Here is an 18,248-nt window from a genome sequence, read left to right on the forward strand (position 1 = left end):
ATTTAAAATAGACAAAAAAAGCATTGCGGCTTCTTCATTTAGAGTACTGCGCGTATCAGCAGGACGTCTTTAAAGCCTGCCTCCAAAACGCAATGGAACGCCCACATTCATGCATACCTGTATAAGCCCCGCCATCTTTACGTGCTTTGGGGAGCACTAATGCGCAGGCGCAGTGGTTGTGTTATGGCTGGCACTGTGACTGAAACTGGGAGCACTGTGGCACTGTTATGGGGCAACTGTGGCTCTCTTATAGGGGTAGAGTTTTATTGTGCCACTTTCCTATATAAGTATTATTGGGGTCGCTTATCAAACTGGTGTCAAGTAAAACTGGTTTAGTTGCCCATAGCAACCAATCAGATTCCACCTTTCTTTTTTCACAGGTCCTTTGGAAAATGAAAGGAGTTATCCGATTGGTTGCTATGGGCAACTAAGCCAGTTCTACTTTACACCAGTTTGATAAATCTCCCCCATATAACTATAATTGTACCAGAATGAAAGCTCTGCCTATTATCAGGGCTTATGGACGTTGCACTGGTCCCAGTCGTAGTCCCTCCTCTGTGCGCCAGAGTGGACGCCCACTTTCCGAGGGCCGCCCTGCTGTGGTGGACTTGAGTCATCCATGTGTGACCTGGACAGTCAGCATCCCATCTTCTGCCAAGTACTGGAGCAGGAACGGGTCGTGTAAAGAGGTCGATTGAAATTAGATAAAAGGGTCTGCTTCCAGAAAAAGCGCCCCTCTTGTCTATAGGCCGTGTCTGGTATTACACCCCCATTTTCCTGACTGCAAACTTTTTTTCTAATCTCAGACAATCCCTTTAAATGAAATTTAAGGGTGATTTAGGGGGATCCTAACACCAGGTAGACGCTGAAATGTCACACATTAAACATTACTAGCATTGCTATCATTCCCCCATGCTGATAATAGGGTTGGGTGAAATAAGCGATGCCAGTATTGTAAATGGTATATGAAAGGAGGGGGCCCTGATACAGAATTTGCATCCAAGACACTTCCATTTATAGAAACATTTTTTTATTAGAATATTTAGCTGTTTTTATTCTTCAGAAAACTGCATACAAACTATTGTCCTTCTGTAGCACTCAAATGACAACCTACTATACAGATAGGTAATCCATTGTCAGTTTACTGCTGCTGTGAGAGGAAGATGTTATCTGAAGAGATAATAGTAGGTGTAGGATTGGTATAACTGTATGACGGTTCTATTGTTCTCTTGATGGGCCTAGATAGAGATGTCCACAAGAGAACATTGCATTCATTAGTGTAATGCTTGATGTTCTAAGTGTCACTGCAGGGGGGTTCTCTCTGGCCGCAGTGATGGTCAGACCGAGAGAGTTAAACGAGACTATCTACCCTGCTAGAAGTCCAAAGGAAGCAGGGACAGGAAGCAGAATACATGGAATGACTCCAGAAAACCATCCACCTGTTTTTATAAATACAAAAAAATACACAGAATAGTCACATATTATTAAGAGTCACATAAGGCTATTAAAGGGGTTGTTGTCCGGGCTTTTAATATTGATGACCTATCCTCAGGATAGGTCATAAATATCAGATCAGTGCGCATGTGCCATCTCCCTTCTCTCTTCCTGCTCACCGCTGCTGTCTATGGAAAAGCAGCAGTGAACAGGAAGAAGGTCGGGAGACGGCACAAGCGCACTGCGCGCACTGATCTGAGGATAGGTCATCAATAATAAAAGCCCAGACAACCCCTTTAATATGTGAGCAAGACATTTTGATGGTAGTGTCCCTTTGGGCCCGTTCAAATGGCAGCTGTCAAAATCCACTGCAGTTGTTCAGTTCACATGCCACAGAAGAAAGAACATGTTCCTTCTTGGCACAGTCTCAGCTTTTAACAGCAAAATTCGGCATGTTGCCCGCACAAAATTTCCGGGGGCAAACGGCCCCTTTAAGTTATTACTCTGACTCTTATATACTTATTTATGGCAATCCATCAATCCAGAATACGTCATCAGCTGTCACCTGTCAGAGTCTGTCAAGTCAAGGACACATTAAAGGCCCTGAAGTCTTCCTTCTAGATGTCTGCACCATGGCGAGTGACATTGCCTTACAATAACTCGCCGGATATTTTTAGTCCATTCACCTTCAGTGTTGGAGCAGAGTATTTTTCTGGAATGATGCTGATGTTAGGATAACACAGGAAGGATTTTCTGGGTTGCAGTCACAGCACAGTTTTCCCCTGGTAAAATGACAGGGTGAGTCCTCTGTCATGGCTTTTTTCTGTGATGATAGACCATCAATACTGAGATGGCTAAAAAACCATGAATAATATTAATATATGGTTCAGTCGGAAAGACTTTGGACCCTTTCACTTTTTTCACATTTTGTTATGTTGTGGCCTTGTGGTAAAAGAAAAAAAATAATTACGTTTTAGCCCATCAATCTGCATTCAATACGCCATAATGAGAAAGTGAAAAGGGTCTCCCATTGCTCTTTATCATCTTTGAGATGTTTCTACACCTTGATAGGAATCCCACCTGTGGTAAATTCAGTTGATAGGACATGATTTGGAAAGACACAGCCCTGTCTATATAAGGTCTTACAGCTGTCAATGCATATCAGAGCAAAAACCGAGCCATACAGGGGAAATAACTGCCTGTAGAGCTCAGAGACAGGATTGTGTGGATGCACATATGCAGAGAAGGGTACAAAAAAGTTTATGCTGTACCCAAGTGCACAGTGATCTCCATAATGTTTAAATATAAGATGTTTGGACCAACCAGGACTCTTCCAAGCGTTGGCCGCCTCATCAAACTAAGTACTCGGGTGAAAGGTCTTGGTAAGCGAGGCGACCAAGAACCCAAAGGTCACTCTGGCTGAGTTCCAAAGATCCTGTGTGCAGACGAGAGAAACTGCCAGAAGGTCAGCCATCACTGCAGCAATCCACCAATCTGGGCTTTATGGCAGAGTGGCCAGAAATAGGCCTCGCCTCAGTAAAAGACACATGAAAGTCCCGGAGTTTGCAAAAAAGCACCTAAAGGATTCTCATACTGAGAAACAAGATTCTCTGGTCTTATGAAACCAAGATTTAACCTTTTGGCCTCACCTGACCAGACAGAGTCCTGAACCCAGTCAAACATCTCTGGAAAGACCTGACAGATCCTGAGAGGATATGCAGAGAAGAATGGCAAAACCCCCTTTCAAACCTTAAAGAATTGATACATATAAGTATATTGATAAATTGTAAGCTCTATTAGCTGACACTGGAGATCCTTTGTCAGGACCACCTTCCAGCCAGTTACAGCCACGTGTGGAATGAATCAATTGGATGGAAAAAATAGAGCTCTATGAAATGGTGTATAGAAATGGCGGCATTGCGACGCCGACGGTGATGGCTGCTTGAAGGAGCTGCTCCCGCCTGCACCGCAACTTTCTGGCCAGCGACACATCTCTCTGGGATCCTATGGGGAAGAAAGTGGCTCTGAAAAAGACACCTAACCCTCCCCGATCCCCCTCACCTACTAGGACCCTTGAGCAGTGCTGGGATTGCACTCCGGGTCCGGCACTTCCACCTCGCAGCACCAAGGCACAGGGAGCCTCCCGCCATTCCTCCCTCCCCCCCCCCCCGCTGGATTCCCGCGCCCTGACTAGGGAAAAGGACTCAGCGCTACTTACCCCTGCTGGATTTCTTCCTGGAACCGGGCCGCCATCCACAGTGTCTGCACGTGGATCCTCTGACCTGGGGCTCTCACCGGCCGCCCCGGACTTTCGGCCTGCTGCTGCTGGAAGGAGGGATCCCGCCATGATGGCTCCTGGATCCACTTCTCAGGGGGCGACTGCACTTAAAGGTACTGTGGCCACTAGGGGATGGGATAATATCCCGGGGGACCCTGCATCCAGCCTTCCTGGGAACCCCCCCATGAGCCCCGGCAAAATAAGCAGCCCCCAGCCCCTCCATTGCTGGACCAGGGGGACAGCAGCTCTCCTCTCCCTTATGACATCTGTGCCAGATCCCCAAGCCCTCCATCACTTGCCGTTATGGACCCCCCTCCCCTGCCTGAACTTCCACAGCCCTGGGCAAGCCATTTTAGCCGCTTTCCTACAAAAGAGGACTTTCGGGTTCTTATTTCTGAAGTTACAGAAGCTTGCAGAGCTGAAATTGCGGCAGTTCGCACCGATATTAAACATGTGGTGAACCGGGTTGACTCCCTAGAAAATGCCCATGATAATACCAGGCAATATATTTCCACACTTCATGAATCCATTTCTGCCCAAACGGCTGTGCTCAGGGGCATAGGCCGGCATTTAGAGGGCTTGGATAACCGAGGGCGCCGGAATAATATCCGAGTATGGGGTCTTCCAGAGGCTACCGGTAACGAAGATCTCTTTGCTGCGCTGGAAGTCATCTTTAACATGATCCTGGGGCAACCATCTTCGCACAAGATCAAGCTGGACAGAGCTCATAGAGCACTCAAGCCTAAGGGATCTGCTGCGCGTCCTAGGGACGTAATTTGTTGGGTCCACGATTTTGCCCTTAAAGAATCCATCATGGCTAAGGCGAGATCTCTACGCAACTTTGACTTTGATGGCGCTCCAGTTCAATTATTTCCTGACCTATCCTGGTTCACACTCCAGAAAAGGAGACATCTTCAGCCTCTCCTCACATTACTCAGGGACTGCCAGATCGCCTATCGCTGCGGATTCCCTTTTGCCCTGACGGTCCGTCATCAAGGAAGAACAGAGACTCTCCGTTCCTTTTCGGATCTTCACCCCTTTCTGCGAATCACTTGGAATTCCTATCCCTGACATGTCAGATGAGGAGTTTGGGTCTCCAGCGCTTCCACCGCCCCGCATTTGGTCTCCTGTAACCAGGAAAAGAAGACCTGGTCCAAGTGCGTCCTCTTCCCTGCAGTCTCTTCCGTTATCAGGACATCGCCCATCTGCTTGATCGCCAAGGGCTGAGGGCATTTGGTTGTCCAAAACTTGCCCTTAACCCATTTTGCCCTCAGGATTGATGGTTCCTGAAAGGTCCCCATATTTATCATTACCTCTGTTTAGCCAGCCATTGTTTTCTTGTTGCTACATCACGGTGCAGGCTCTCTGAAGGCTCCACCTAGTTGTAACCTGTTTTTGTTTCTCTCAAATAATTGTAGTTGGCACCCCGGTCAGCCTTAACCTGTTGGTCTCCGACACTTACACCCCCTGAAGGGGCTTCTTATTTGCCCCTAGCAGGGATTACATCCCTGGGAAAAGCTGTTTATTGCTATCTGTCTGTCTGTCTTTGTGTTGTCCTGTCCTGTCTTTTCCCCCTCCCCCTTGTGTTCTCTCTCCTGCTGTAGGTTCCTGAACTTCTTTGCCTGTGGAGATCGTGTACCTCAGCTCTGCCTTTGACCCGTTGTCCGATTGGTGCAAACCTGCTGACATATGCGGACCTCCTTGTTGAGCCGTACCCTACATACATTGTGTATCATCTCATTCTCACACGATGCGGTGCAATACCTTTATTGTCAAGGGGCTTGCTCTTGCTTTTGGAATTGAAATCCCTTAAAGCGGACATTGTGTTCTTACAGGAAACACACTTTGATGGCAGCTCCTCCTTCCGTTTTGCTTCTCACCTTTATCCTACCGCTTACTCGGCTACTCATAGCCGTCGGAGGGCGGGTGTTGCCATCTTGGTGTCTGCACAGTGTCCCCTCAGGATTGAATCTTCAATATTAGATCCACAGGGCCGTTACATTATTCTCCGTGGCCGTTTGGTGGATAGACCTATCACCTTATGTAACATTTATGCAAGGTGTTTAGTGAGGGTACGGACTCCTCAGAGCCCCTAGTCCTCCTGGGTGGAGATTTGAATGCAGTGTTCTCTGAATCGATGGATCATCTGGCCCTTCCAGGTAGACCAATAGCCTCGACACAGCAGCGCTTAGCCAGAGATTTTCGTATACTTGTGCGGAAATACTCCCTGTATGACCTCTGGCGCCTCACTTATCCCACTGATAGGTCCTTCTCCTTTTACTCTGCCCCACATGGTTCACACACCCGTATTGATTACCTCTTTGGTACCATTTCGACCCTCAGATTATTGGAAGGAGCGGACATGGGCCAAATCACCTGGTCAGACCATGCTCCTGTACTAGTTGACATTAGTAGTGGGTCGGGCCATGTACGCCATTGCCACTGGAGACTTAATGACTCCCTCCTTAAAACAACCTACCATTAGGGAGGAACTCTGCGAACATCTGAAAACGTATTTTGACCTAAATGAGGGATCAGTAGGGGATGTCCGTCCTTTGTGGGAAGCGCATAAAGCGGTCATGAGGGGTCAATGTATTGCAATAAGCTCAAAATTAAAGAAAGACTCGACTGCCTTAGCCAAGACTCTTACGTCCCGCCTTTAAACACTAGAAGACAAGATGGCTGCTCATCCCTTATGCTGTACATTGAGATGAATTGTAGATAAATTGAAGAGTCTAGCCTTAGGTCGTGTCAGCAAGTTATTACTTTTTTTTTTTATCAGATTCTTTTTATTAAAGATTTTCCATTTTAACAAAAGACAGAACACTGTCACCCCATACCCCCCTCCCCCCATCCCTCCAACATACCCCATGGGACAAGGGCAAGTATAAGACAACGCATCATAATATCTGACAAATCATTACCTTAGTTTTACATATCACAGTATCTTAACTCAGAACCGTGCACCTTTGAGCAATGTGGTACGTTCTACATGAGTAAGCAGACATGTATAAGTATTCAAGAGACCCTCCTATTTCTAAGACCATTAAAGGTGGCTATCTTATGTATTCTCTCTGCCCCCCCTTTCCACTCGTTCCTATACATCCCTCATTCACTCACTTACTCATTCCTTTACATTTGCAGATTATAATGTTGAATCCAAAGTGACCATATCTTTTCGAACTTTTTTAAACAGTTTATTTTTTGGTATACTGTACATAGTTCTCAAGACTAATCAGCACATGTACCTTTTTTTCTAATTTCTCCACTGATTGCGGTTGTCTATTTAACCAGTGAAATGCTATTACCTTTCTGGCCTGATACAATACCCTAATGACAGCCAATCTTTTCTCAGGCAGTGAATTTGGTACATTCACACATCCTAATATACACTCCGCCACTTCCATACTGAGCTCAACATCAAAAACAGTTTTCACCAATTCAACTACCCCAATCCAGTATCTTCTCAGTCTAGGGCAATTCCACATCAAGTGAATGAGGTCTGCATTCGCCACATCACACCTTGGGCAACAATCGTCATTTCTGTACCCCATTTTTTTCATCAGGACAGGAGTTTTATATACTCTGTGTAATAACAAGAGTTGAGACACCCTTTGAGCCTCACTCACCGCAACCTGAGTGAATTCCTCCAAGACAGTATCCCATTGTTCCTCTGTTAAGTCAGGGGCATCCCTCTTCCATTTATCATACAACGGGAATTGCTGCTTCTTAAATTGCGCTTCCATAGGACATGAGTAATTTAAAGATATCACTCCTTTTGCCTGCATAGAGTCTCCAGTTTAATGCAAGGTGTACCTTTCTTCCAGATAAGGTCCCTGAATATTGCATTAACTACATAGAAGATCCTAAGGGGAAGCCATATAGGGGCATTATGTAGCACATAGAGAAGTTGTGGCATCAGTATCATTTTTATCAGACTCGTTCTGCCTATGATCGATAGTGTTAGTTTTGTCCAGGCATTAACCTTCTGTCTAAACTTCTGAAGCAGAGGGGTTATGTTCAATCTCTCAAAATCTAGCTCACTGCGGAAAACCTGGATACCCAGATATTTGAAAGAGTGAACAACCTGTAAGCCCTCCACACATGAACTGATGTTAGTGACATCTTCCTTCAATGGCATCAGCACAGACTTAGTCCAATTAATGCATAAGCCCGACATTTTCCCAAACCCATTAATTACTTCCATTGCCACCGGGAGAGATTCCCTCCAATTATCCATAAATAATAACAGATCATCGGCGTACAGTGCTACTTTCTCCTCTAGTGAACCATATGTGAAGCCTTTTATCCCCACAGAAGATCTAATGGCTTCAGCTAGAGGCTCAATTGCTATCGCAAATAGCAGAGGTGACAGAGGACAACCCTGCCTCTTCCCTCTATGAAGTGTGAAGCTATCTGACAAATTGCCATTTACCCTAATCCTAGCTGATGGTTTATTGTATAAGAGCTGGATCCACCCTATAAAGGAGTGGCCAAACCCTAACTTCTTTAATACCTTCCACAAATATCTCCATTCTACACTATCAAAGGCTTTGGCCGCATCTAGAGATGCGACCGCCGCCTCCGAAGTGTGTCTCTGGCTTTGGATATTTAGGTATAAGCGCCTGATGTTGACCGCCGTTGACATATTTGGCATAAAGCCAGCCTGATCAGGGTGAATAAGATTAGCTATAATCGAGTTCAAACGATTCGCTATAACTTTTGCCAGTATTTTAATATCTACCTGAAGTAATGAGATTGGCCTATATGATTCAGCCTCCAAAATATCTTTACCCGGCTGTCACGGACGGTGTACAGGAAACAAGACAAAGCAACATGCATATATGACTCACTGGATCCAAAGCTAAGGAACCAAAAGGGAGACCCCTGCACAAGACCTAGCACTTTCCCTGGCTGCTCAGCCTATGCAAAGATCCCAAAGGTGGATGGTTGCATATCCACGTACCTCGACTATATAACCCCTGAACACCCTACAATAGTGAGGGGACACGACCACCGGCTCCCTACACCAGACACGGAGGGAGTCAGGGTCACCTGGGATCCAGCAAACAGAAAATAACAGATAAATGTACAGCACTTTGTAGCAGACTGGGAAAGAGGATCAGCATGCACACACACTCCAGGAAGAAGTATAAGCCGCCCAGTAAAGCATTATGGGGAGGAATTTAAAGGGAAGCAATCAGTCCAACTACATGACAGCTGAGAGAGGCTAACGAGATGAGGAACTGAATACCACAACAAAGAAAACTCAAGGAGGAGGTTCTGAAAGGCCTCTGTCAGAGCTTCTCAGCTGTCTGGTTGTGACACCGGCTTCGGGAGAACCACAATTGTTGCCTCAGTCATACTGGAAGGTAGTCTTTTCTGTGCAATCGCCTCCTTAAAGACCTCCAATAGCTGGGGTAGCATAACTGAGGCAAAACGTCTGTATATCTCCACCGGCAAACCATCTCCATCCGGGGCTTTATTATTAGACATACTTGACAGTGCCAATTCCATCTCAGTGATCGTTATAGGGGAGTCTAACTTAACACGCTGATCTGAAGTGAGTATAGGCATATGCAGTCCCTCAAGGAAGGAGTCCATTTCTTCATCTGAAGCGGATAAACGAGATATGTACAGATCAGAGTAAAATCCACTCATAATCTCCAATATTCGCTCCGGAGTATTACATAGATCCCCAGCTGAATCCCTGAGAGATGCTATATAATTAGAGGGTCGCTGAGCCCTTGAAATCAGAGCTAGCATTCTTCCTGTCTTTTCTCCTTCCTCATAATACATTTGTTTTTGGAAGAACTGTTTGTTCCTGGCATTAAGTAATAGCCTATCATTCAACTCTTTCTGTGCCCCCTTTCATAATTCTCTATGCCTATCAATTGGCTTTTTTACATAATTAGCTTCAGCCGTCTCCACCGCTCGCGTTAAAGCCTGCACCTTAGCACTAGTTTCACTCTTTTTCCTGTTAACTTGTGCTATAAGGCTTTCATGGTGTCCCAGACTATTAACCGTGTAGTTGTAGGCAAATTAATCCTAAAAAACTCCTCCAATTGCCCCTTGATATCACTGATCTCTGGCAAAATAGACAACCAGAAAGGATTAAATGACCACAACATTTCTTTTACCTATTCTAGCGGGCCTAAAGGCAGCAGAGACTAACAGAGGAGAATGATCCGTCAGCTGACGGGGAAGGTATGTAATTTCTTGTATCACTTTTCCCATTTCTGCGTTTACTAATGCCAAGTCAATTCTAGACAGCGAGTTAAATGTACTAGAACAACATGAGTATTGTCTCACCTGTGGATTCCTTTCCCTCCAAATATCCACTAACGAAATCTCCTGTAGGAGTCTCCCAAATGCAGTACAGTCTCCCGAAGATTCCCTCATTGTCATCCCCATCCTATCAAAGTCAGGGATTATCACATTATTAAAATCTCCCAGTATGAGTGTTGGTACCCCTAGGAAGTCTGTCATAAAAGATAAAACTTTCCTGATCACAAGCGGGGAATATGGGGGCGGAATATACACTCCACATATCACACAAGGCCGATTATACAGGGTACCATATAAACACACATAACACCCGTCAGCGTCTACCTTGCTGGAAAGGCAACAAAACTGTATATTTTTATGTATCAAGATACTGACCCCTCTAGCATATGTAGAATACGTGGAGTGAAACCCCACTCCCACCCACGCCAATCTAAGCAAATGTTACTCCTCCGGCAACAGGTGTGTCTCCTGAAGGCAGCATATGAGAGGATGTAGCGGACGAATGCTTTCCAAAATCGCCTTCCTTTTAGTCTTTTCTTTGATCCCACGCACATTCCAGCTAAGGATTTTAATGCAATTAGCCATTAGTAATATAACACAATCTCCTGCCCAAAATAAGGACCTCAACCCCTACACTGAACATTCTGAAGTTTTTCTCTGGAGGACGGCACTCCCACATCCATTCCACACTCATCTTGTCATATTCCCACTCATACCACAGCTTGCTTTGCCCCATACCAAATCCCAAAACTCCCCTAAACTGTAAACTTGCCATTAAGTGGCATAAACTCTATAGCGAACTACAGTTCACTGGGCTAACAGATTGGCCCCACACCACCCCCAAGTATTAGGCCCGTGGGATTATGCTGTACCAGTCGGTAAATCCAGCAGTATTCCCCAGATAATAAATAATATTAGCAGGAGGGACGTAGCCAAAACTAACTACCTAACTTCACAGTGAGAATCTGGAAACTGTTAATCACACTATTAATATAGCTAGTCTCCATTTAGCTTCCCGCACCTCACCCGGGGGTATAAATTATATCTAGAGCAGACATATATCACCCTCAGTGAGTTTCAAGATAATCTAGTAATCCACCCTTATTATCCTGACCAATAAACAGGTTTTAAACAGTTGAAAACATCCTTGTCTACACCCGTGATAAACACATATTCATGTACATTCATTGCGTTATACATTACCTATGACCTAGCATAATTATTCCCCCAGCTCCGTAACCCACCTAACTGGAATACTTAATACTCAATCAGAAACAGATATACTGTATATCCCGCAATATAAAACAGTATACATATAAGGCACTCGTGCAGACATCTGTATAAAAGAGGCAGAGTCTCTTTAAGCAGGAGGCTGAAGTTCCATCTTGATCTGACGTTCGTTTCTGTCCAGCCATCTGGTCGCCTCTCTAGGATCCTCAAAGAAACAACACGCAACCTAGCTGGATATAGCATAGAATAGGGAACTTCCAGACTTCTCAGCCTTTTCTTAATTTCTAGAAATCGAGCCCTCCTTTTCTGGACTTCCATAGAATAGTCTGGGAATAGCGAGATTCTATGACCGTCAATGGATAGTTCCTGTAGCTCCCTAGCCTTGCGTAGAAGAATATCCCGGTCTCTATAATGTAATAATTTAGCCAGGACCGTTCTCGGAGGTGCTCCAGGAGGTAGATGCCTAGTCGGCACCCTATGGGCGCGTTCCACTGCGAACAGTGGGGTTAGATTATCCTGTCCCACATGCTCTTTCAGCCATGTCTCAAAATATTCTGTGGGATTTCTTCCTTCCACCTTCTCAGGCACTCCAACAATACGCACGTTATTGCGACGTAAGCGGTTTTCCATATCGTCTTGTTTGGCCGCCAAAACACTTAACATTCTAGCATGTTCTGCGGCATCTCTTTTTAGAGGCTGCTCTTTTTAGAGGCCTTTTTAGAGGCTGTAGAGGCTAAAAGACGAAGTTAGAGCAATATTACGAATATTCTAAAAGACGAATGTTAGAGCAATATTACGAAATTTCGTAAAATACACATAGATTGTATTTAAGCTAATATACTGCTATAGTAATATTTTTTAATAGTGTACATATTTTACAAAACTTAAGTTCAGAAGAGGCAAAAAAAAATTAGAGGAAAAAAAGGGATTATAGCAGTATATTAGCTAAATTACAATCTATATGTGTATTTTACGTAATTTCGTAATATTGCTCTAACTTCGTCTCTTAGAATATTACAAATATTCTAAAAGTAGAAGTTATAGCAATATCACGAAATTTTCGTAAAATACACATATTAGCCTAGCCATAGTCAATTAGCATAGGAACGTTGCCTTATACTATCAAGATAAATAATCACAATACGCGAAAAAATAAATCGCATATTATTCGCGATAATTGGAATAATCACGAATATTCGATTTCGACGAATATAACACGAATATTCATTCGAATATTCGCGAAATATCGCGAAATCGAATATGGCACCTCCCGCTCATCACTAGTGAGGAGGCATTACTTCTTAGTTTAGATGCAGAAAAGGCGTTCGACTGTTTAGGTTGGCCTTTCCTCTTCGCTACCCTCCAGGCTTACGGCCTTTCTGGCCCATTTGTTAGACCCATTTATAGTCTATAATCCTCCCCCACAGCGACGATCAGACTACCTCATGCTCAATCTCGACCCATAAACATTGCTAATGGAACAAGGCAGGGTTGCTCCCTATGTCCCCAACTTTTTTCCATGTGTATCGAACCCCTGGCGGCCAAGATCAGGGCTTGCCCGGATATCAGAGGTGTTATGGTCAAGGATAAGGAGTTTAAGCTATCGCTATATGCTGATGATATCCTCTTTACCCTTACCAAGCTTCACATTTCCCTACCAAACCTCCACTCCATCCTACGGGAGTTTGGTCGTCTCTCAGGGTATAAGGTCAACACTCATAAAACTTAGGCCCTCCCTCTTAATCTTTCTCAGACGGCCCTGAGCTCTCTCAAGGTGAACTTTCCTTTCCATTGGAAGACAGATTCACTGCGATATTTTGGGGTTGACCTCACTCCCCGATATGGAGACCTTTACAAAGCTAATTTCCCACGTATATATGCAGAGATTAGGGGTCTTCTAGATAGGTGGCACCCTCTCCTACTCTCTCTCATGGGGCGTATTGCTGCGACTAAAATTACAATCTTGCCCAAGCTTCTGTACCTTTTTGAGACCTTACCGATTAAAGTCCCCCTTAAAGACCTGAGATCCACTCAATCCCACCTCCATAGATTCATATTGGCGGGAAGGCGGCTTAGAATCCCGAGGTCGGTTCTCCTATCTAGTAGGCACCAAGGCGGTCTAGGGGTTCCGGATCTGTCTAAATATTACTGGGCGGCCCAGCTACGCTCTGTCACAGCCTGGGCTTCCTCGCACCCTTATTCTGTCTGCATGCAGGTAGAAAGACTGGCTGGCTCCTGTACACCCTAACTCCATGCTATGGTCCGGACCTGACAGGATTCAGCCAGCCAAGGATCTCCTAGGGCCCATGGCATGTACCAGATGCATCTGGCAGCAGTGCAGTAGAAAATTTCCTCTGGAGTCCACTCACTCCGCCATGACCTCCTTCTTATATCATCCTACGCTCCCTGCTAGTCTTATCGCGTCCAGAATGAGACCATGGTTTCAGTGGGGGGTGTTTCGGTATGCTGATATTGTGGACCCCTGCACTAGGGTCCTTATGCCATTTACTACCCTGCAGGCCAAAAATGATCTCCCGTCCTCCTCAAACTTCTTTTATATCCAGATTAGGCACTTTGCCCAGTCCATCTTTTCAGGGGTCACAGTTTCCCTCCCGACTCCCTTTGAATGCCTTTGCAGGGAAGGGGTACATGCGAAAGGTTTAATTTCTGAGATTTACTCCATATTGCTGACTCCCTTCCCTGATCAGGTCCAAAGGCATTCCTACATGGTGCGGTGGGAGAAATATCTGGGGAGGGCCTTGCCGGACTCACTCTGGCACCTTATATGGAGGAGGGCAGCGAAATCATCTATGTCGGTACTTCATCAGGAGAACCAATATAAAATCTTAATGCACTGGTATCACACTCCTGACCTCCTCCATAGAATGAATCCAGTAGTCCCGGGTGATTGTTGGAGATGTGGCTTACATAGGGGTACATTGCCTCACATTTTTTGGGACTGTCCCAAGATATGCCCCTACTAGACTGAAGTAGGCACCCACCGGAACCTGTGTCCTTCCTGCTCAATGTGGTCCCCATACAAGTTAAAAAAACATGCACTCAAGCTGCTGCTACTTATACTAACAGCAGCTCGTTGTCTAGTCTCCCGAGCCTGGAAAAGTCCCGAACCACCACGGGTCTCTGATTTGTATGCCAGGGTGATGGAGGTCTGAAAGATGGAGTACTCCACTGCTATGTTTCAGGACAAAATGACACTCTTCAATGCCATATGGGACATATGGGATAATTATTGGGCCACTAGGCAACCTTGATGATCTCTTGTGAATGGAATGTCCCCCCCCCCTCCCCCTCCCCTTTTTCTATGTCTTTGTCCATGTTGGGTATCTGTTGGGTTGGGTATTATTGGTTGAGAAGCTCTGGGCCTTCGGGTCCTTAAGGCTCTCCCGCTTCTACCTGATGTCTCTTTGTTTAGGATACATCGCACAGCAGTCCTTCCTCGGGCTGGTTACAGATAGATGCAGTCTCAGTTAGTTAAATTTAATGCTTTATTTATGTTCAGTTTTCTATTCTTCATCACTGACTATTATCAAGTGGTACATATGCCCATCCAACATGTATGTGATATATTTTGTGTACTATCCTTACTTTGTACTTCTGTGCATTATTCTACTGTAAAAGTGTATTCACGTTTCTGTTTTACACCATAATAAACATACAATTATAAAAAAATAAAAAAAAATAAGAAAGGGCTGCATTGACTTATAATAAGCCATGTAGTCTTGCAGGTCAAACAGCCTTCTTCTGACAAAATCAAGCAGCCATTTAATTTGGAAACATTAGCGCTGCCGTAGTATTCAGCCGCATCAGTGCCATGTGGCCCTGCTCTTAGTGGTCAGGTTATGAGGTCAGCTGCTATAAGGGCTTCTAGCGTGTGATATTAAACGGTTTTTCCAAGACGACAAAAATTGGCAGTGGGTTGTACAGGATGTAAAAAAGAGAAAAATAATACCTTGTCAGAGTGTCCTAGGTCTAGTGCGGCCCCTGTCCCCACTGCTTCTGGTCCCTCCCAGGCCTGCCAGTGCAGTCTACATGCATGTGATCTCTGTTAGCCAATCAATATGGTCATGTGCTGTCCATGCACACTTCACAGCTACGTCCACTCATTGTCCATGGATTGGCTGTCAATGGTCTCGTCCATGCAAATGGCAAATCGCACTTCTGGTCTGGGACCTGCAATGCTGACACCAGGAAAAGGTGAGTATGATGAAAATTTACTCACCACATTTTTTTATTTTCTGGAGTCCTTGGCAGCACATAACGAATGGTTAAGTCTTCTAGGTACAATCAGGATAGAGACACTTTATAAAGCAATGAACTTAATTAAATAATTGGTTAACAGGATTTATAAGGCTACACATGACATCAGAGCCCCGTATTTATATGCAGCCACAACATTTATTAATAAGGGAGGGTAAGCTGTGCTGCCAAGGACTCCAGGAAACAAAAATTTTGGTGAGTACAATTTCATCTTCCTGATCGTCCTGGGCAGCACATAACGAATGGGACTTGATAAGCAGTATTCATTGGGGGGTAGCACTGGCCGCCACTTGAAGCACTCTTTTGCCAAAAGTCGACCCTTCGGCTGCTAAGATGTCTAGTCTGTAATGTCTCATGAATGTAGAAATGGAAGACCATGTGGGTGCTTTACATATCTGATATAGTGAGACATGTGCCAATTCCACCCAGGAAAAAGCTGTGGATCTTGTAGAATGAGCCTTTAAAGAAATAGGGCAAATAAGCTTAGAAGTAGTATAGGGCATTTCAATTGAGCGCTTGATCCTCCTTGCTAGCGTTGCTTTGCTAGCTCTGTTTCCTTTGTTTGTCCCTTGAATTTGTAAGAACAGACCTTCAGATTTTCTAAAGGATTAGGTAGCCTGAAGATAGGCCAATAAAGCTCTTCTTACGTCTAACAGATGCCAATCCACTTCGTCTAGGGTATTCGGATGAAGAACTGGAAGAGAGATTTCTTGATTAATGTTAATTACCGATGGCACTTTCGGGAGGAAACCTGGCATAGTCCGTAGGATTATGCATTCGCACATATCTCTAAAATATGGATCTTTACAAGAAAGAGCTTGCAGCTCACTAATCCGTCTAGCTGAAGTAATTGCGACAAGAAACAGAGCCTTCATAAAAACATGCTTTAGTGAGGAAGATTCAATTGGTTCAAATGGTTCTTTTAACATAGCCAAGAGCACTACAGACAAATCCCAGGATGGAACAGGCAAGGAAACAGGAGATCTTTAGTTTCTTAAGGCTTTAAAGGAAGTGCGTAGTATTTGATTGTTTGAAAATTTTTCTTGCAACTGGGCATTAATAGTCGTAAACTGTACTTTTAAGGTGTTTGTTCTCAACCCCTTCATAAACCCATGTTGAAGAAATTGTAAAACAGACTTCAAATCTTCAGGGATCGTAGAACATCTTTGACACCAATTGTTAAAAGTGTTCCAAACTCTATTATATAACTTAATCGTTGAAGGTTTATGAGCGGCTACCATTGTATTGACTAGATCTAAGGAAAACCCCAATGCTGTTAAGGACTGCCGCTCAGCCTCCAAGCCGCCAGTTGTAGACTGCTGGGGTTGTGGTGGAAAAAAACTTTCTGGAGAAGCAAGTCTGAACGGGGAGGAATCTTCTAGACTCTCCCTTTGGAGAGGTTTAGGGCTATGGAGAACCACGACCTCCAAGGCCAGAATGGAAGAATTGCTATCACTTCTGCCCAATCTTCCTGTATCTTCTTGAGTACCTTCCGTATGATAGGGACTGGAGGAAAAACATATATTAGGCCTTCTGCCCAGCTGATTGAAAGACCGTCCATCGCTATCTCTTGGCTGGACCGATGAATGGAGCAGAACTGACTGAGCTTTGTGTTCTGTTCTGTTGCCATTGCATCCAACCAAGGCTTTCCCCAACGAGACAGAATGTTGTTGAATACTATTGGATTTAGGCTCCATTCTCCAGGATGTAGAGGAGTACGGCATCCACAGATTGGTTCATAATCCTCCTTATATGGATCGCGGAGATGTCCTTTGTGAATCTCTCTGCCCAATCTATCAAGATGGCACATTCCTTGGAAAGACTGCGACTCCTTGTGCCTCCCTGTTTGTTGATCCAGAAGACAGTTGGTAAATTGTCGGACTGGACTACTACTTTGCTCACGGAATGATGTGTTTGAAAATGAAGAAGGGCTACTCTCACTGCTCTCAATTCTCTCCAATTGTAGGACCTCATTGATTCTTCTTTCGTCCACTTTTTCTGGACCCATAGATCGTCTACATGGGCAGCCCAGCCCCAAGAGGAGGCATCTGATGTGAGAATTTTCTGGCGGTGGGGATTCAGATCCTTGCCCAGCCGTAGGTGATTCGAAGAGATCCACCATCTCAAATCTTCGCGTGTTGAAGGAGATATCACTATCTTCTTGTCCAATGACCCGTAATTTCTGTTCCAGCTGGATAGAATGTTGTTTTGTAACTTTCTTATGAGGGCTTTGGCCCATGGGACGGCCTCTATAGATAAGGTCAGGAGACCTAATATTTTCATTGCCTGTCGGATAGAGATCTTGTTTCTGGACAGAAGATGTTTTATTCCTCTGTGAACTGATGACAATTTGATTGTCATGTAACGAGAATTCAGTATGTAGCCCACAAACCTTATTTGTTGAGATCGAATCAAAGAAGATTTCTGCTTGTTTATGAGGAAACCGTGGGATTGAAGCATTTGAATAGCCACTTGTAGATGGAGGTTCAATTTCTGGCTGGAATTTGCTATTAACAGCCAATCATCCAGGTACGCAATGCATGTGAGACCCTTTAGCCTCAGCGTTGCTGTGAGGACTATCGATACCTTTGTAAAAACCCTTGGTGCAGATGTTATGCCGAAGGGTAGGCATGTAAATTTGAGATGCACAATACCAGTTACGGTTTGAATCGCTAGCTTCAGAAAATTCCTGTGACTGGGGTGTATTGGGATATGCAGATAAGCATCCGTTAAGTCTATC

Source organism: Bufo gargarizans, chromosome 2, assembly GCF_014858855.1.
Source record: "Bufo gargarizans isolate SCDJY-AF-19 chromosome 2, ASM1485885v1, whole genome shotgun sequence".
NCBI classification, from domain to species: domain Eukaryota; kingdom Metazoa; phylum Chordata; class Amphibia; order Anura; family Bufonidae; genus Bufo; species Bufo gargarizans.